Source organism: Salmo salar, chromosome ssa21 (assembly GCF_905237065.1).
Source record: "Salmo salar chromosome ssa21, Ssal_v3.1, whole genome shotgun sequence".
Classification (NCBI taxonomy): Eukaryota; Metazoa; Chordata; class Actinopteri; order Salmoniformes; family Salmonidae; genus Salmo; species Salmo salar.
In genome coordinates, this window is record NC_059462.1 from 7,571,878 (window position 1) to 7,594,265 (window position 22,388).

Sequence of the window (22,388 nt, forward strand, 5' to 3'; positions counted from 1 at the left end):
TTATTGACTGTATGTTTGTTTATTCCATATGTAACTCTGTGTTGTTGTATATGTCGAACTGCTAAGCTTTATCTTGGCCAGGTTGCAGTTGCAAATGAGAACTTGTTCTCACCTATTCTACCTGGTTAAATAAAGGTGAAATAAAATAAAATAAAAAAATGTTCTTATGGGGAATCTAAAGAAAGTTATTGGTAGGAAGTTGTGCTGCGCAAGGACATTAAGTAGTCTGAAATGCCTCCAGAGAAAGGTGATGACACATCTTTGGGCTTCAACAAGCATGGGACAGGAATATTTTGGGCATCTTGGCAAATGGATGATTATTGTTGGAATTGTTATAATGTACCATCTAATACTTGCCTTGTCCAGTGGTTCCAAAACCTTTTTTGATCATTGTAGGCCCAATCACATCTTGCTCTGACCATAGTGCCCCCAAAGTACCCCCTCATATGCATTTTAAATGTAGGCATATCATATTAAATGAGTCTTTCTAAGTACCCACTTTGGATATTGGTTCCTGGTTATATGAATGGTGTAAGCATTGGCTAGACAGTTTAAATCCATGCAAGATAGTGTACTATTGCACACTTCGGGAAAAATATGGATATTTAAGACAGAGACATGAGATGCAGCCAAATAAATGAGACTCAGGCTAGCACCGAAAACAGGAAATGACACCATGCCATGGTTCCCAGGAAATTTAAGCTGAAAAGACAGCTTCTTCTGGTTTTAGTCACAGCACAATACATATGGTAATTACCGCCACCAATGTATACGGGGTGTAATAACAGCCGTGGTTGATGCTTTTTGCCTACTCGGAAATTACCATATGGAACGTTGATTTGAACCTTCTGACCAACTAGTGGGTCAGGCGGCGCCCAACTGTCTAATTCATATCGCGTGATTTCTGATGATTGTTCTCGATTATATCAAGTGATTGGTTCTGTATGGGGTGGAAAAATAGTCTCATTTTCATCCCATACAGATTTATAATGTCTAGGTGTAGCCTAGGCTGCTGCAATATTTATGCTGTGAGTTTTTGCTTGTGTCTGTCCGGGGTGATTATGTGTTATCATCTTTGATAAATAAATATCAGAGGAAGGTGGAAAGCCTACTTGAGCTCATGTGAAAAAAATGCACTCTGTCAACCTCTCTATTTAATCTAATTTGTAATGGATGATGCGACGGAAGCTATCAAATCATTCCGAATTGTTTTCGACACCCAGAAAAGACTGTCGGAAGTTTGATATGTTCAGCAAGTAAAGCATCGTAACGTGCAATTACCTCTGCAAGCTCCTTGTAGTTGCCCTTGTTGGCAGAACTTTCCCTCTCGTCGTGTCCTCTAAAAGCAAATTCTTGCATGCCCAAAAATGCAGTGGTGTTGATAAGTCGCTTGAGAACATCCCCATTTCTTCTTACTTTCTCGTTGTGTTGCGTAGTTTGAATACGCAGACCTTTGTCCTAATCGATGCAGCTTTTTCCCAGAAGCTTGAATCTGATGTGGGCATTTATATGCTCCCTGCTTTTGTTTTACCATTTAGCTGAAAATCGATGTTCTCAAGGTCACTGTACTCACCTTTCGACCAAGGCTCAGATTTTCCAAAAAGCAAGCAAGGCCAGCAATACAGGCGGCTTGATGAAAGGCCCCCTCTTAACCAGCTATACTTTTGATACCAGTTGGTATTGAATGCCCTCACCTTTTCATCCTTCTTCATGAAACTGATCTCAGGCAGAGGTCGACCCTCACTTTTAATTTGCACCTTTTCCGTGTACCCCAGAGAATGAAAGGGGTTCTTCAACAAAAAGTCCACAACATTTTTGGCAGCGTTGGTCATTCTACCATTATGGCGGAGAAAACTGCACACTCGCGCTGGTAGCTAGCTAGCTACTGAAGTTAGCAAGGCACATTTTTATAAATTGCACTAACTGGACCCAAAATTGAAGTTCTAAAATCAAGAAAACTATTTATTTTATACCTTCTCCTTCTCCTGTAATTTGAATGGAATAATATCCCAAAAATGCTCAACTATCACGCTTAATCTCTATCCAACAATGTCACTAAGCTTCTCAACAAATAGAACCTCCATAATGCTCTGTGGCACAATCTCAATACAACACACAAGGTTCATTCTCTGATCCTCATGCTATGATTGGATGGACAACATGTCAGTTCATACTGAAAAAGCTTTGATTGGTTGGAGGACGTCTTCTGGAAGTGGTCATAATTACCATGTATGTCTATGGAAGGGGGTGAGGCCTACGAGCCTCCAATGTTTTGTATTGAAGTCAATGTAGTCAGAGGAGGACTAGCTGTCCTCCGACTACACCACGGTGCTACCTCAGACAGTACTGTTGAAGTTATTGTAGACCATTGCAAAACAGTGTATTTTAATCAATTATCTAAAGACTTTTTTAATGTTTCACTATTTACATTTTTATGAAATTTTACTGAGGAGGATGTTCCTCCCCTTCCTCCTCTGAGGAGCCTCCACTGTCAGTAATACATGACTTGGTGTGGCAATTGAAGAAACACAGGTAGACTCCAGCTGTTGTTACACATCTTTATTTACGTATTGTGATGCTGAACTCGAGGATATCAATTACAAGTAGTGTCTATAGGAAGAAAATACGTTACAGTAAATGTTGTTAAGAGTTTTCTGCCACGGACAAAGAACTTATTTGGCTTGAGGGATTACAACTGGGTGAAATTATGTGACTAAATAAAGTATCATCTAAAACCAAAATGTTACAGTAACAATACTAGTACTCCATGTATGGGGACTTGATACCTGTGACATTCACCTCTTTCAATGTGAGAGCCAATGTGTGGTGAGCTTTTCTGGCATAAAATGGATGCTGAGGCATAAGCTGAACAGAGATGTGTGTCCACCTGTTTGCGCACATGCATGGCCTTTCATTTTTTACCACAAGCTATACTTAAAGTGTAAAATATCATGGCATTGCAACCAGGGCCACCATTTGTCACATTTTCAAGACAGAAATATGTCCCGGGTTCACATCCCAGGTGAAGTATCACTTTTGATTCTGAAGTTGAACCCTACATTGCCCTAGTATATCTCCAACCTATTTGTTGTCATGTAAAAACTATGCAAGGGAAGTGCTGTTGATCATTATGGAGGTCTGGTAAACAAAGAAAGAATCCAATGCCTGTAATGAATATTCAAATTTTCTCGACAACGCTTTAGTGGGAAAGCGCGGCAAGAAGGCCTTCCTATAAATATTCCATGGTGTTCATTGTCTGATGAGAAGTGTTTGAACTTTGAACAATGGAACCTATGGAGGAGGAAGAAGGCATATGTCTTAGATGATGAAATATAGAAGTATGAAATATTTACACATTATATAATGAAATTATAAGCCTTCTATCTGTAATACAGTATCTCTGGTATGTGCTCATCCACGTATGGATGGTGTTTCCTCTTATAGATATCACAGTACTGAAAAAAGTGCCAAACTTTAAATATGTGTGTATAATATGTAGAGATGACGATTCAAATGTGACTGATTTTGAGGTTTTCTTGTTTGAAAAAAAAAAATACAGACATCATTTAAAAAAATGTCACCGCTTTTCAATAAGCTTCATAGTGCTTTACATTGCATGGGAGTAACGCACCCCACCTGCCAAAATTGTGTACAATAGCACACCAACCTGGGTGATGCACCCTTCCCTCAAAACTCGTCCCTTATTTGTTCCGATTCTCCCCCCTTCTCCAGAAGTATGCATTTCCAATCTTCCAGTCATGGATTTCGAATAATTAAATTGGTGTTGGCATTAGCTGGAGGGAGTGTCCACCATTGTTAAATCCATGACCAAAAAAATCTATCAGCACATCATCTCCTCAATGGTTTCATTCCTTTGTTTATTACATTTCATTAGGCACTTATATATATCCCGGAGGACCCTAAAGTGTGTACTAGGCACTGACTCATCTTGGTTATCCAGAAGTTTGATTATTTTGCGAAAGTTTGTTATTTGACGTTAACAATTGTGATTACCTTTGTGCGAAGGAAGGAAGTAACGTCTCCTCCCTCGCAAATTGTCACGTCCTGACCAGCAGAGGGCGTAATTGTGTTAGTCTTGGTCAGGATGTGGCAGGTGGTTTGTGTTTGTTAAATGTTGGGTTGGTGATTGGGACTTCCAATTGAAGGCAGGTGTGTTGAGTTGCCTTTGATTGGAAGTCCTATATAGGTGTGTGTGTTTTTCTTTGGGGTTGTGGGTGGTTGTTTTGCACTGCGTTTTTTAGCCTGCAAACTGTTGCTGCTGTCGTGTTTATTGTTTCCTGTGGATGCTTTACTCCTTTTGTTGGGTAAATAAATATGAGTATTCACATACCTGCTTGGTTCATTTCTGAAGACAGCCGTTACACAAATTGAAACTCTCAGCCAAATCCCTCCTTTTTGCCAATCCTGATTTGTCCAAATAATCAATGACGAAAACCCAAAACCAGGAACTACTGCTGCTCATAATCACATGCTGTAATTCTACGTGAACCTCACCGTTTCATGTCTGTCCACAAGAGATTAGGCACTGACTGGCTGCAAGGCACTAGTCGTCAGAAAGGCATAGGGGACGCTAACCATGAAGTTCAGGCTGATATATTACCACTACACAAGGGTTAAAATTCCTGTCCCTCCATCATATGGTTATGAAACAGTATACCCCTAACAAAACAGCATAGACCAGCATACATTTCAAGCTGGTCCATGCTGGTCTATGTTGGTCCATGCTGGTAAATGCTCGTTGGATGCTGGTTAAGCTGGTCTAAACAGAATGGTCTAGCTGGTTCTGCTGGCCGACCAGCATGGCCTAGCTGGTCAAGCTTGTCTGACCAGCATGGTCTAGCTGGTTATGCTGACAGACCAGCCGTCATTGTTTATTTTGCTGGTGACCAGCCTATGTTGTTTTCAGCTCTCCTAGGCAATCAACAATTAGTAAGTACATTGAGGTGTGCTCTCCACCTCTGCTTGGCAATTAGCAATTAGTGTTAGTTCTTCAGTCTCCCCTGATTTCTCAGCGGCGGCTGTGTCAGTGGTGGCTGTGTTGCAAAACTAAGACCGTCGCCAAAACCAGGACTGTTCTGCGGAGTTCTTCGAGGAAGGTTCCACTCAACTCTCTCACTTGAGTATTTTACCTAGTTATTTACAGATTGTCTCATTTTACTCCTTTGTAGCTTTGTCAACTATGTGTGTTTTTCTATACCTGTTCGTACCTCTCCCTGTAGGCTTTACAGATGCCCCCACTTTCTACGACTCTAAATTTCAAGCTTCTGCCTCTAATCCTAGGAAACTCTTTTCCACCTCCTCCCTCCTTAATCGTCCATCCACCCTCTCTGGACAACTTTGTCAACCACTTTGAAAAAAAAGATTGACATCCGCTACTCATTCACTCAGCCTATTGAGTCCACTGTTCTCACTCACGCAGAACTACCCTACACCTTGACCTCGTTCTCCCCTTTCTCTTCAGATTACATCCTGCAACTATTGAGTTCTGGCTGCCTGACAACCTGCACATTCGATCCCCTCCTTCCTTCTCCAGGCCGTCTTTGGAGACCTTCTCCCATTCCTCACTTCCCGCATCAACTCATCCCTGACCACTGGCTGTGTCCCCTCTGACTTCAAAATGGCCCGAGTTGCTCCCCTCAAGAAACCAACACGACTCATCTGACATCAAAAATTATGGACCTGTATCCTTTCTTTTCTTTCCAAAACACTTGAATGTGCTGTCTCTAAACTTCCTCGTTATCTCTCTCAGAATGATCTTCCTGACCCTAACCAGTCAGGCTTCAAGACGGGTCACTCAGCCAAAGCTGATTCGCTCTCCTCTGTTCTCATCCTCCTAGATCTATCCGCTGCCTTCGACAGAGTGAACCATCAGATTCTCCTCTCCACCCTCTCAGGGCTGGGCGTCTCAGGCTCTGCACACTCTTGGATTGCATCCTACCTGGCAGGCCACTCCTATCAGGTGACGTGGAGAGGATCTGTGTCTGCACCACGTACCCTCACTACTGGCGTCCTCTAGTGCTCGGTTCTAGGTCCTCTCCCCTACTCTCTATACACCAAGTCACTCGGCTCCGTCATATCCTCACATGGTCTCTCCTATCATTGCTATGCGGATGACATTCAACTACTTTTCTTCATCCACCCCCTTCTGACACCCATGTGGCGACACGCATCTCTGCGTGCCTGGCAGATATCTCAACTTCGATGTCGGCCCACCACCTCAAGCTCAACCTCGACAAGATAGAACTGCTCTTCCTCCCAGGGAAGGCCTGCCTGCTCAAAGACCTCTCCATCATGGTTGACAACGCCACAGTGTCACCCTCTCAGAGTGCAAAGAACCTTGGCATGACCCTGGACAACACCCTGTTGTTCTCTGCAAACATCAAAGCAGTGACCTGCTCCTGCAGGTTCATGCTTGACCACATCCATAGAGTACAACCCTACCTCACACAGAAAGCGGTTCAGGTCCTAATCCAGGCTCTTGTCCTTTCCCGTCTGGACTGCTGCAACTCGCTGTTGGCTGGGCTCCCCACTTGTGCTCTCAACTTATCCAGAATGCTGCAGCCCACATGGTTTTAAACCTTCCCAAGTTCTCTCATGTCACACGCTCCTCCGCACACTCCACTAGCTTCCAGTTGAAGCTCACATCCACTACAAAACCATGGTGCTCACCTACCGAACAATGAGGAACTTCACCTCCCTACCTGCAGGCTCTGGTAACCAGAAAGAAGTTACATTATGCTGGCTTGAAAAGTGATGTTTCATTCCTATTGGGATCCAGCCAGAGTGGATTCAGAATGACTGCCAGTGTCATAAAGATAAACAAAATTAGACTAAACTCGAACAACCATTTCAGTCACGGGTGCAATAAGTCCAACTAACAGATTGGATTAGTTTAGTTATTTGTCTTTGTGTAGCAAAACATAAATGAATGTATTACTTAACCAATCAATGTACATGCAACAACACAGATATTGAAAACAACTATTCTTAAAATCTAACTGCAATGCTGGGAAATATGTCACTGATGGGCGTGGTTTTGCAGACCAGTAAAATGATGATTACTTTGGTGTCAACCTCACTTGGGGTTTGAACTCACAACCTCTCAGTTGCCAGCAAACTGAATTTCCTGCTACAATACTGGATCTGTTCTTGTGACTATGGTTGTGGTGGTCATCAAATTTTGTCAGCCGGTTATTATCATGCGAAAGACTGCCGGTCTCACAGTAATTGACGGTTAAGTAACAAACATGTTTAGCATCTCCAGGCCTCCACTCATACATGTTGCTGATGCTCGCCTTTGGAACATCTACATTTAAAGTCTAATAAATTATTTTAATGTGCACCATCACAATAAATCCATTTTATTTCAGACAGCTCTGAAGAAACATTATGATATGAAGAAAATGGGTTTCAAAATGTCACAAATTATTGGCTACTGTGCCTGCAGAAAGTATTCACACCCCTTGACTTATTCCATATTTTGTTACAAAGTGGGATTCAAAAGGATTTAACTGTACATTTTTAGTCAACGATCTTCACAAAATACTCATGTCAACATAGAAGAAACATTTGTAAAATATATATATATATATATATATATATATATATATATATATATATATAACAGTATATTGATTAAATATGTTATTCCGGATGCTGGAGTGAGTAGTCATGCTGTACTTCGCTCCGCGGGTAATATTACATTACATTACATTACAACGGAACGATTTGATTAGTGTAATATTAGCTAGCTAGCTACATGGTTGTCTTTGGATAAAGGTGTAGCTAAAGGTGTAGGTGTAGCTTTGAGAAACTAACTTTGAGAAACGAACAAGGTTAGCTAGCCAGCTGTATTCGTTCATTCGTTCGTGCCGTTTTCCAAACGGCCACAACACCACAGCCACTGCTAGCTAGCTAACTTTACCAACTAGCAGTACTGTAGAAACTAAATACATCACAACAGAACGTTTTGATTAGTGTAATGTTAACTAGCTACATAGCTACATAGTTGTCTCTGTATCAAAGATAAAAGATAAAGGTTAATGCAACCACTGCTAGCTAGCCAACTCTACCAGCTAGCAGTACTGTATCATTTTTAGTCAATAAGATTTTTGCAACGTAAGCTTAGCTTTCTGAACTTTCGAGTCGTGTAGTCCACTTGTGTAGCTAGCAGGACTGACTTTGTGTTAGTTAAAACCTGTTGGGGCTACAGGTTAGCAATGAACCCCGAGCCGGGATTGCTAACAAGGCTGGAAATTCAAAACATCAAAAATCTAATAATTTCAATTTCTCAAACAATCAACTATTTTACACAATTTAAATGATAAACATCTCCTTAATCTAACCACATTGTTCGATTTTCAAAGAGGCTTTACGGCAAAAGCATAAAGTTAGATTATGTTAGGACAGTACATAGCCACAAAAGTACAAACATCCATTTTCAATTCAAGGTCAGGCGTCACCAAAAGCAGAAACCAGCTTGAATTATGCACTAACTTTTGTCAATCTCCATCAGATGACACTCCTAGGACATTATGTTATACAATACATGCATTTTTTGTTCCATCAAGTTCATATTTATATCCAAAAACAGCATTTTACAGTAGCGTGAAATTCAGATTTTTTTCTTCTCTGAAATGCTTCCGGTGAACATAACAAAATTACTATTCGAAAACATTGGTAAATTATAATATTGTCATTCAAAGAATAATATATTATCATCTCGTAATTGCTACCGAATGGCCAGATCTCAAAATAACTTTACTGGGAAATCACATTTTGCAATAAACGGGGTGCTATGCTAAGAACAACAGGCTATGCTATACAGTTAGCATCATCTAAAATCGATAATAACATTGTAAATATCCCCTTACCTTTGATTATCTCCATCAGAAGGCAGGCATCCCAGGTCCGGAAGGCATCCCAGGTCCGGAACAAATGTGGTTTCTTTTGACAAAGTTCATAATTTATGTCCAAATAACACCAAGTACTTAGCGTTCATTATGCTCCCACAAAACGTGGTGGGGGACTGTAAAATCACGCCGAAAAGCTAAAAAAACTAGTAAATAATCTATTTATGTTCGTTCAAACATGTCAAATGTTGTTTAGCATTAATCTTTTGGTCCATTTTTAACGTTAAACATCAGTAATATTTTCACACAACCTATCCTTATGTCTAGATAAACAATGAAGACAAAACTCACGTTTCTCAGATTTATGCGCAGGCGCAAAAAATGAAGTGATGACATGTCAACTTCCTTGGATTCTAATTTGCTCTCTGTTTATCATAGACGCTTCAAACAACTTTATAAAGATCGTTGACATCTAGTGGAAGCCGTAGGTGTTGCGAAATGAATCCTTTCTCACTATGGTATCTATAAAACAATGACACTAAATAGTACAGTCACAAAATTCAATTTTTTTTAAATCTATTTTTCACAGGTTTTTGCCTGCAATATGAGTTTTGTTATACTTACAGACACCATTCAAACTGTTTTAGAAAATTCAGAGTGTTTTCTATCCGAATGTGTTAATAATATGCATATCCTAGCTTCTGAGTTGGTGTAGGAGGCAGTTAAAAATGGGCACATATTTTTTTCAAAATGTCTCAATACTGCCCCCGAGCCCCAACAGGCTAGCCAACGTTTAATTACTTCTGCGTTATGAAAGGAACTAGACACGGACACGAATGATCCATTGGTAGTTTGTTGTAACCAAGTATTGGTGCTAACCGTGTGTTATAGCATGCTAGTTAGCTACGGCATCATAGGACACGGTGCACTGGGTGGGTTTCACGGAAGAATACTGTACCAAGTTATCTAGCTGAATAAACTAAGTTTGAGCCTATTCCTGGAAACATTGAACCACTGTAGTTTACATCAATTATAATTTCTAAAGTGGAAGTTGGAAAAGTTATATTTGAGTGTTTCAGTGAATGGTTAGTGAGGGAGGCCCTGCTCTCTCGCTTCCCCAGTTGTTTAGTTAACTTTCATTCCAATCTCCTTTGCATTAGCGTAGCCTCTCCTGTAGCCTGTCAACTATGTGTCTGTCTATCCCTGTTCTCTCCTCTCTGCACAGGCCACACAAACGCTTCACACCACGTGGCCGCCGCCATTCTAACCTGGTGGTCCCAGCGCGCACGACCCACGTGGAATTTCAGGTCTCCAGCAGCCTCTGGAACTGCCGGTCTGCGGCCAACAAGGCAGAGTTCATCTCAGCCTATGCTACCCTCCAGTCCCTCGACTTCTTGGCGCTGACGGAAACATGGATTACCACAGAAAACACAGCTACTCCTACTGCTCTCTCCTTGTCTGACCACGTGTTCTCGCATACCCCGGGAGCATCTGGTCAGCGGGGTGGTGGCACTGGAATCCTCATCTCTCCCAAGTGGACATTTCTCCCCTGACCCATCTGTCTATCTCCTCATTTGAATTCCATGCTGTCACAGTCACTAGCCCATTCAAGCTTAACATCCTTATCATTTATCGCCCTCCAGGTTCCCTTGGAGAGTTCATCAATGAGCTTGACGCCTTGATAAGGTCCTTTCCTGAGGATGGCTCACCCCTCACAATTCTGGGTGACTTTAACCTCCCTACGTCTACCTTTGACTCATTTCTCTCTGCCTCCTTCTTTCCACTCCTCTCCTCTTTTGACCTCACCCTCTCACCGTCGCCCCCACTCACAAGGCAGGCAATATGCTTGACCTCATCTTTACTAGATGCTGTTCTTCTACTAATCTCACTGCAACTCCCCTCCAAGTCTCCGACCACTACCTTCTATCATTTTCCCTCTCTCTGTCCTCCAACACTACTCAGTCTGCCCCTACTCAGATGGTATTGCGCCGTCGCAACCTTCGCTCTCTCTCTCCTGCTACTCTCTCCTCTTCCATCCTATCATCTCGTCCCGCTGCTCAATCCTTCTCCAACCAATCTCCTGATTCTGCCTCCTCAACCCTCCTCTCCTCCCTTTCTGCATCCTTTGACTCTCTATGTCCCCTATCCTCTCGGCTGGCTCGGTCCTCCCCTCCTGCTCCGTGGCTTGACGACTCCTTGCGAGCTCACAGAACAGGGCTCCGGGCAGCCGAGCGGAAATAGAGGAAAACTAGCCTCCCTGCTGACCTGGCATCTTTTCACTCCCTCCTCTCTACATTTTCTTCCTCTGTTTCTGCTGCTAAAGCCACTTTTTACCACTCTAAATTCCAAGCATCTGCCTCTAACCCTAGGAAGCTCTTTGCCACCTTCTCCTCCCTCCTGAATCCTCCTCCCCCTCCCCCCTCCTCCCTCTTTGCGGATGACTTTGTCAACCATTTTGAAAAGGAGGTTGACGACATCCGATCCTCGTTTGTTAAGTCAAACGACACCGCTGGTCCTGCTCACATTGCCCTACCCTATGCTTTGACATCTTTCTCCCCTCTCTCTCCAGATGAAATCTTGCGACTTGTGACGGCTGGCCGCCCAACAACCTGCCCGCTTGACCCTATCCCCTCCTCTCTTCTCCAGACCATTTCCGGAGACCTTCTCCCTTACCTCACCTCGCTCACCTCGTCCCTTCTGTCATGACGTTGGCCTGTGGGTAAGGTTTATGACCCCCCATAAATACCTTTCTCCCTTCCCCTCTTTTTCTGACCCTACTGAAGGACTGCTGTCCTGTTAAATATAGAGTCTGGGAACATCAAACAAATGGGGAAAGGAACCATATTTTGGTAATAAAACCAGTTGGAAATATGCTTTGGAACGTAATGAGTATGGATGTCAGTTCGGTTGTCATCTGAGACATTATGACTGATGACAGGACGACATAAAATGTACCTGGGAAAGTACACATCCTCTAGTTATCAGAGTCACATGGAATTGTTATGCAATTGAAATGTTTGATATTGAAATTGTTTGTTAGGAGATTAAATGTAATTTTAGCTTCCAAATGAGAGAATTGGGTTTTCATAAGGAAAGTTCCCTGCTTGATCAGTGGCCCACCCCTGTGAAGAGACAGGGGTTATAAACGATGAAACACATCCTTCCCCCTCTCCACTATATAAGCCTTTGACGAAAAGATAACCACATGTTCCAGTACGTGAGGTCTGCAGCCTCTACGTTAGAAGGACACACGTCAAGTACAGAACTAAGCCAACCTCGGCGTGAGCTTTGGTGGCGAATGGTATGAACTTTGAGCTTATTCACTACAGAAGTGATACTTCCTAGCCGTTGAGTTAGCAGCGGCCACTGTAGACGGGGGCTAGGAAAGGACGGACGACGGATTCAGTCTAACAGACAGACAAAGATACCACCACGTATCCAATTTACCACCAGAGACATTCTTCCGAGGACAGGAAGATCTGTTGGCCAACCCGGCCAGCATCTACGACCAATCTACCGAAGCGCAGCTCAGAGTAAATATTTATTGCATTTTCCTTTTCCAAATGGGCGGTAATTTAGAATGCATAAGATAATGTATTTACGATAGCATAGCTGCTGTTTCTTTGTTCCTAAGTCTTCCCGCTCTTTCATTCAAGCCCAACCCCCTTTCCTTTGTGTAACCAGCCATCATGTATGACATCATTTGTATTCGGTGTATTTGTAATTCTGTGTGATTAGTTTAGGTATTTAGTAAATAAATAATTAAACCCAATTTTTGTATTGCTGATTCAACTTGTTAGCCAGGGTTTGTGAAGATAGCCAAGAATTTACAACTTTCATTATGAGACTGAAAATTAGATAAGGGTTAATATTGACTGCTATCGATGTAAAATATGAGTTTATTCGGAAGATAACGGCTCTATAAACGTTCTTCCGTGGTGCCCCGACTTTCTAGTTAATTACATTTACATGATTAGCTTAATCAGGTAATATTAATTACAGAGAAAGGATTTTATAGGTTAGCATGTCATATCACTTAATCCGGCATAGCCAAAGACACGACACTTCCGTCTTCAAGAGAGCGACAGTTGCAACCCTTCTCAAAAAACCTACACTCAATCCCTCCGATGTCAACAACTACAGACCAGTGTCCCTTTTTTATTTTCTCTCCAACTCTTGAGCGTGCCGTCCTTGGCCAGCTCTCTTGCTATCTCTCTCAGAATGACCTTCTTGATCCAAATCAGTCAGGTTTCAAGACTGGTCATTCAACTGAGACTGCTCTTCTCTGTGTCACGGAGGCTCTCCACACTGCTAAAGCTAACTCTCTCTCCTCTGCTCTCATCCTTCTAGACCTATCTGCTGCCTTTGATACTGTGAACCATCAGATCCTCCTTTCCACCCTCTCCGAGTTGGGCATCTCCGGCGCGGCTCACTCTTGGATTGCGTCCTACCCGACAGGTCGCTCCTACCAGGTGGCGTGGCGAGAATCCGTCTCCGCACCACGTGCTCTCACCACTGGTGTCCCCCAGGGCTCAGTTCTAGGCCCTCTCCTATTCTCGCTATACACCAAGTCACTTGGCTCTGTCATATCCTCACATGGTCTCTCCTATCATTGCTACGCAGACGACACACAATTAATCTTCTCCTTTCCCCCTTCTGATAACCAGGTGGCGAATCGCATCTCTGCATGTCTGGCAGACATATCAGTGTGGATGACGGATCACCATCTCAAGCTGAACCTCGGCAAGACAGAGCTGCTCTTCCTCCCGGGGAAGAGTTTATCGTTGCCTCTGATAGGGGAAATGGCTACCTAAATATGATCCCCAGAGGCAATGCATGTTAGAATCAGCGATTACAGCTGTGAGTCTTTCTGGGTATGTCTCTAAGAGCTTTCCACACCTGAATTGTGTAACATTTGGCCAATTATTATTTTCAAAATTCTTCAAGCTATGTGAAATTGGTTGTTGATCATTGCTAGGCAATCATTTTCAGGTCTTCCAATATATTTTCAAGCAGATTTAAGTCAAAACTAACTCGGCCACTCAAACATTCATTGTTTTCTTGGAAAGGAAAATTCGGTCTTTGTGGGTGAATCTGTTTGAAATTCACTGCTGGACTGTATGTGTGTATTACCTGTATGTGTGGGGTACTGAGATGAGGTAGTCATTCAATAGTTATGTTAAACACTATTATTGCACACAGTCAGTCCATGCAACTTATGTTACTGAAGCACATTTTTACTCCTGAATGTATTTAGGTTTGCCATAACAAAGAGGTTGAATACTTATTCACTCATGACATTTCAGCTTTACATTTTTTATTAATTAAATTGTAAAAATGTCTAAACATAATTCCACCTTGATAGTATGGGGTATTGTCTGTAGGCCAGTACCCCAAAAATCTAATTTGACTCTATTTTAAATTCAGACAAACAAAACAAAATTTGGAAAAAGTCAAGGGGTGTGAACATTTTCTGAAGGCACTGTAACTCTGTAAGCCACCCTGCACTATCAATGAACCAACAGTATCGCCTAGGCCTATATGTTCTCTCCCCGACTCATGTATAGAAAGTTTGGAGCGTAGCATGAGTTAACCAGTCCATCCATTATGCATATTAATACAGTCTACACTCAAAAGCAATTACAAGAATATGTTTAATTTCGGGGTATCAGCTAGACCAATTATGTACATATTTATGTATTTCTGCCATGCTTAATGTGCGGTTGTCACGCCCTGACCATAGAGAGCCCTTGGTTCTCTATGGTGTAGTAGGTCAGGGCATGACTAGGGGGTGATCTAGTATGTTTATTTCTATGTTGGTGCTAATATGGTTCCCAATTAGAGGCAGCTGTTTATCGTTGCCTCTGATTGGGGATCATATTTAGGTAGCCAGTTACCCACCTGTGTTTTGTGGGATATTAATTGTGTTTGGTTGCCTGTCATGGTGTGTTGTTGCTTTATTGTTTTGTTTCACGGAGATTAAAAATATGTGGAACTATACTCACGCTGCGTCTTGGTCTGCTCATTTTCAAGAACGTGACAGTGGTAGGCTAGGTATTCTATAATGGCACAATCATTACTTTAACTCTGGGGTTTTTTTCAGGCTTGGGCTCATATTTAGGCCAAGCCTTTGCATAAGCTCTAATATGCATATGGCTGTTTTGAATTAATCATCACCTTAGAAAGTGCTGTCCATTTCGTTTTTAGGCTTTGAAACAACATCCACAATGACCATGTTTTCCATTAAGTTTAAACCTGTTGAACTTCATTCTTCAGACTGATTAATCACAGTGATGTGAGTTCTAAATGCATGATACTGTTTTGATGATCAATGTTTGATGTGATTTTTGATTGGATTTGAATTGATGTCAGAGTGGTTAGCGGGACAATAGAGCCCTAAGTAACAGGCAATTAGTGACCTGATGGTCATTAGCAAGTTGGGTACTACCATAAAACGAGATTACCGTGACTCGGTCACGTGGAATTTTAATGCGGTCATGACTCATGAGTGCCAGTGTGACGGTAATATGGTCACCATAACAACCCTAGGTGTGACAGTGTTAAAAGATTAGAACCAATAGGCATTGTAATTTGTCCCTATGGGGGAACCGTTTTGGGTGCAACATGAAAGTGTTTGATTTGTTCCTGTAGGTAGGGGAACCATTTTGAGTTACTTTTAGAATCCTCTTATGAAGAACCCTCTGGTTAGAAGGTAGAAGCAATGACATGTTTTACAGTTATACTTATAGGATACTTCAGATGTGCTTGTGGCATACACTGTTAAAAATTACCTGTTATTTGATAGTAAGTTACCAGCTACTGAGTTGCAGTAAAATTACAGTATATATATGTTTTACAGTTGAATGGTGTTATTGTTAAATCGTTGTTTACCTTTCATGACACTTTGAAATATAGATGGGGCAATGTGCCTGGCTGGGCTCATAAGCATATTTGGGGGCATGGTCTAAAATATGTTACATTTGTGCCAACCGTTAGTGGAAGTGTTGTACCAGTTTAAGGGGGTTTATTGTTAACCTGTTAGGGCTAGGGGGCAGCATTGACACGGCTGGATAAAAAACATACCCGATTTAATCTGGTTACCACTCCTACTCAGTAACTAGAATATGCATATACGTATTACATATGGATAGAAAACACCCTAAATTTTCTAAAACTGTTTGAATGGTGTCTGTGAGTATAACAGAACTCAAATGGCAGGTCAAAACCTGAGAGATTCCTTTACAGGAAGTGGCCTGTCTGACCATTTCTGGAACTTCTTTGCCATCTCTATCATTTACTAAGGATCTCTGCTCTAACGTGACACTTCCCACGTCGTCCATAGGCTCTCAGAGCCCGGGAAAAAAGAGAATGTCGTCATTCCAGCCCCAGGCTGAAACACATTATCGCCTTTCTCAAGTGGCCCATCAAGAGACACTAGCTTATGCGCGTGACCCCGACCGCCCCCGCCTTTGGGATTTTTTTCCTCTGTTTGCCGAAAAGGAGATTCCCTGTCGGAATATTATCGCTTTTCTACGAGAAAAATGACGTAAAAATTGATTTTAAACAGCGGTTGACATGCTTCGACGTACGGCAATGGAATACTTTGAATTTTATTGTCAGGAATTGCGCCAAGCGCCGACACTTCTTTACTATTTCGGATAGTGTCTGGAACGCATCGAACAAAACGCCGCTATTCGGATATAACGATGGATTATTTTGGACCAAACCAACATTTGTTATTGAAGTAGACGTCCTGGGTGTGCATTCTGACGAAGACAACAAAAGGTAATGACATTTTTATAATAGTAAATATGATTATGGTGAGTGCTAAACTTGCCGGGTGTCTAAATAAGCGAGCCCGTGATGCCTGGGCTATGTACTTAGAATATTGCAAAATGTGCTTTCACCAAAAGCTATTTTAAAATCGGACATATCGAGTGCATAGAGGAGGTCTGTATCTATAATTCTTAAAATAATTGTTATGCTTTTTGTGAACGTTTATCGTGAGTAATTTAGTAAAATGTTAGCGAATTCCCCGTAAGTTTGCGGGGGTATGCTAGTTCTGAACGTCACATGCTAATGTAAAAAGCTGGTTTTTGATATAAATATGAACTTGATTGAACAAAACATGCATGTATTGTATAACATAATGTCCTAGGGTTGTCATCTGATGAAGATCATCAAAGGTGAGTGCTGCATTTAGCTGTCTTCTGGGTTTTGGTGACATTATATGCTGGCTTGAAAAATGGGTGTCTGATTATTTCTGGCTTGGTACTCTGCTGACATAATCTAATGTTTTGCTTTCGTTGTAAAGCCTTTTTGAAATCGGACAGTGTGGTTAGATTAACGAGAGTCTTATCTTTAAATGGCTGTAAAATAGTCATATGTTTGAGAAATTGAAGTAATAGGATTTTGAAGATTTTGAAAATCGCGCCACAGGCTGGCAGTGGCTGTTACGTAGGTGGGACGAATTCGTCCCGCCGGTCCCATAGAGGTTAAGTTGATTAACCTCTTGGGGCTAGGTGGGACGCTAGCGTGCCACCCGTGGTGCACTCCATCAACAGCAGGTGCATTTCAAGAGCGGCAAATTTGAATCCAAATAAATGTCAAAATTCAAATTTTTCAAAAATACAACTATTTTACACCATTTGAAAGATAAACATCTCCTTAATCTAACCACGTTTTACGATTTCAAAAAGGTTTTACGGCGAAAGCATAAATTTAGAGTATGTTAGGACAGTACATTTACAAGAGTTGTGTGTAATGTTTTGTCAAGTCAAAGACAGGGTCACCAAAACCATAAAACCAGCTAAAATGATGCACTAACCTTTTACAATCTCCATCAGATGACACTCCTAGGACATTATGTTAGACAATGCATGCATTTTTAGTTCTATCAAGTTCATATTTATATCCAAAAACAGCGTTTTACTATGGCATTGATGTTGAGGAAATCGTTTCCCTCCAATAACCGGCAGTCAAGTCAGCGTCACAAATTAAATAATTAAAATTAGAAAACATTGGTAAAATATTATATTGTCATTTAAAGAATTATAGATTTACATCTCTTGAACTCAATCAACTTGCCAGATTTAAAAATAACCTTACTGGGAAATCACACTTTGCAATAATCTGAGCACTGCGCCCAGAAAAATACGCGTTGCGATACAGACTAGACGTCATGTTGGGGAGATCTAAAATCGAAAATACTATGTAAATAATCCATTACCTTTGATTCTCTTCATCAGATGTCACTTCCAGGTATCACAGGTCCATAACGAATGTAGTTTTGTTCAAAAAAGCTCATCATTTATGTCCAAAAATCTCCGTCTCGTTAGCACATGATGTAAGCCAGCCGGACTTCTCGTCATGAACGAGGGGAAAAAATATATTTCCGTTCGTTCAAACATGTCAAACGTTGTATAGCATAAATCATTAGGGCCTTTTTTAACCAGAACATGAATAATATTCAAGGTGGACGAATGCATACTCTTTTATAACGTATTGGAACGAGGGTACCCAACATGAACTCGCGCGCCAGGTGTCTAATGGGACATCATCGTTCCATGGCTCTTGTTCGGTCAGATCTCCCTCCAGAAGACTCAAAACACTTTGTAAAGGCTGGTGACATCTAGTGCCAAAATATTCCTAAGCCCCTGTGTTTTTCAATGGGATAGGTTTAAAGTCAATACAACACATCAGGTATCCACTTCCTGTCAGAAAATGTCTCAGGGTTTTGCCTGCCAAATGAGTTCTGTTATACTCACAGACACCATTCAAACAGTTTTAGAAACTTTAGGGTGTTTTCTATCCATATATAATAAGTATATGCATATTCTAGTTACTGGGTAGGATTAGTAACCAGATTAAATCGGGTACATTTTTTTTATCCAGACGTGCAAATGCTGCCCCCTAGACCCAACAGGTTAAGTTAGAGCACCTGATTTGTCTATGGCCAGCGGTACAATTTTTTTTGTAAGAGCTTGTGACAATCAAGAGCTGAACTGTTTAAAGGTTACTCTGCTTTTTTCTGTAAGTTAATGGAAGTTGGTCACTGGGAAGTTCATGTTTAAATGTGAATAACTTACTGTCAGCTTGCTGCAAGTAGTAATTGTAGAATTCACAGAAACTTACTTTGGCTGATTTCTGTCACACTCACTGACCTGATGGTGTGGCAGGAAGGTCAGTTTGCTGCCAACCTAGATGTTGATGCCAGGTGAGGCTGGGTCCCCAAGTGTGCTCATGCCAAAGACCACATAATAGTTGTCACCTAATGTCATAAGCGTTCTTGTAATCAGAAAAGTTCCCTGAAGTTACAGTGAGCTACTGGCAGTTAGTTGCAAATATGTTACTGTGCATTTTACAATAACTAACTGGCAGCTTAATTAACCTGTTAGTGCTAGGGGGCAGTATTTGCAGGCTGGATAAAAAAATGTACCCGATTTAATCTGGTTACTAATCCTACCCAGTAACTAGAATATGCATATACTTATTATATATGGATAGAAAACACCCTAAAGTTTCTAAAACTGTTTGAATGGTGTCTGTGAGTATAACAGAACTAATTTGGCAGGCAAAACCCTGAGACAGATTCTGACAGGAAGTGGATATCTGATGTGTTGTATTACCTTTAAACCTATGCCATTGAAAAACACAGGGGCTGAGGAATATTTTGGCACTTCCTATTGCTTCCACTAGATGTCACCAGCCTTTACAAAGTGTTTTGAGTCTTCTGGAGGGAGATCTGACCGAACAAGAGCCATGGAACGATGATGTCCCATTAGACACCTGGCGCGTGAGTTCATGTTGGGTACCCTCGTTCCAATACGTTATAAAAGAGAATGCATTCGTCGACCTTGAATATTATTCATGTTCTGGTTAAAAAAGGCACTAATGATTTATGCTATACAACGTTTGACATGTTTGAACGAACGTAAATATATTTTTTCCCCTCGTTCATGAAGTGAAGTCCGGCGGGCTTAGATCATGTGCTAACAAGACGGAGATTTTTGGACATAAATGATGAGCTTTTTTGAACAAAACTACATTCGTTATGGACCTGTGATACCTGGAAGTGACATCTGATGAAGAGAATCAAAGGTAATGGATTATTTACATAGTATTTTCGATTATAGATCTCCCCAACATGGCGGCTAGTCTGTATCGCAACGCGTATTTTTCTGGGCGCAGTGCTCAGATTATTGCAAAGTGTGATTTCCCAGTAAGGTTATTTTTAAATCTGGCAAGTTGATTGCGTTCAAGAGATGTAAATCTATAATTCTTTAAATGACAATATAATATTTTACCAATGTTTTCTAATTTTAATTATTTAATTTGTGGTGCTGACTTGAATGCCGGTTATTGGAGGGAAACGATTTCCTGAACATCAACGCCACAGTAAAACGCTGTTTTTGGATATAAATATGAACTTGATAGAACTAAAAATGCATGCATTGTCTAACACAATGACCTAGGAGTGTCATCTGTTGGAGAATGTAAAAGGTTAGTGCATCATTTTAGCTGATTTTATGGTTTTGGTGACGCCTGTCTTTGAATTGGCACAACATTACACACAACTCTTGTAAATGTACTGTCCTAACATACTCTAAATTTATGCTTTCGCCGTAAAACCTTTTTGAAATCGTAAAACGTGGTTAGATTAAGGAGATGTTTATCTTTCAAAGGGTGTAAAATAGTTGTATGTTTGAAAAATTTGAATTTTGACATTTATTTGGATTCAAATTTGCCGCTCTTGAAATGCACCTGCTGTTGATGGAGTGCACCACGGGTGGGACGCTTGCGTCCCACCTAGCCCATAGAGGTTAACCTGTTATGGATAGGGGGCAGTATTTTCACAGCCGGATAAAAAACGTACCCGATTTAATCTGATTATTACTCCTGCCCAGAAACTAGAATATGCATATAATTATTAGCTTTGGATAGAAAACACTCCAACGTTTCTAAAACTGTTTGAATGGTGTCTGTGAGTATAACAGAACTCATTTGGCAGGCCAAAACCTGAGAAGATTCTGTACAGGAAGTACCCTGTCTGACCATTTCTTGGCCTTCTTTGCCATCTCTATCCATTACAAAGGATCTCTGCTGTTACGTGACACTTCCTACGGCTCACATGGGCTCTCAGAAGGCGTCAAAAAGCTGAATCGTGGCTTTGCAAGCTCTGGTTGAAACAAAGTAGCGCGTTTGGATAGTGGCTGGTTAAAGTACTGTGAGACTCAGGCTCGTGCCCGCGTCGACCGAAAGCATTGTTTTCTTTCCTCTGTTTACCTAAACGGAGATTCCCGGTCGGAATATTATCGCTTTTTTTACGAGAAAAATGGCATAAAAATTGATTTTAAACAGCGGTTAACATGCTTCGAAGTACGGTAATGGAATATTTAGAATTCTTTTGTCACGAATTGCGCCATGCTCGTAACCCTTATTTACACTTCGGATAGTGTCTAGAACGCACGAACAAAACGCCGCTATTTGGATATAACGATGGATTATTTTGGACCAAACCAACATTTGTTATTGAAGTAGCAGTCCTGGGAGTGCATTCTGATGAAGACAACAAAGGTAATCAAACTTTTGTAATAGTAAATCGGAGTTTGGTCAGGGCTAAACTTGGTCGGTGTCTAAATGGCTAGCCGTGATGGCTGGGCTATCTACTGAGAATATTGCAAAATGTGCTTTCACCGAAAAGCTATTTTAAAATCGGACATATCGAGTGCATAGAGGAGTTCTGTATCTATAATTCTTAAAATAATTGTTCTGTTTTTTGTGAACGTTTATCGTGAGTAATTTAGTAAATTCACCGGATGTTTGCGGGGGGTATGCTAGTTCTGAACGTCACATGCTAATGTAAAAAAGCTGGTTTTTGATATAAATATGAACTTGATTGAACAAAACATGCATGCATTGTATAACATAATGTCCTAGGGTTGTCATCTGATGAAGATCATCAAAGGTTAGTGCTGCATTTAGCTGTGGTTTTGTTTTTTTTACATTATATGCTAGCTTGAAAAATGGGTGTCTGATTATTTCTGGCTGGGTACTCTGCTGACATAATCTAATGTTTTGTTTTCGCTGTAAAGCCTTTTTGAAATCGGACAGTGTGGTTAGATTAACGAGAGTCTTGTCTTTAAAATGCTGAAAAATAGTCATATGTTTGAAAAATGGAAGTTTTCGGATTTTAGAGGAATTTGTATTTCGCGCCACGCCCATCATTGGATATTGCAGCAGGTGTTCCGCTAGCGGAACGTCTAGATGTAAGAGGTTAATTAACTGGCAACCTAACTGTCAGTATGTTCCTAGCAGTTGCTGTGAATTTTACAATAATTGAGCTGTTAGCTGTTTGCCAATTCAGAGGCACAAAATTCAGTAACAACCATATAACTAACTTCCATTAATTTACTGTCAAATACAAAGTAACCTTTTAACAGTACAGCACTTATTTAATGTCACATGCTCTTACAACAACTGCAAAACTGACCATGTTAAAAGAGGTATTCAACC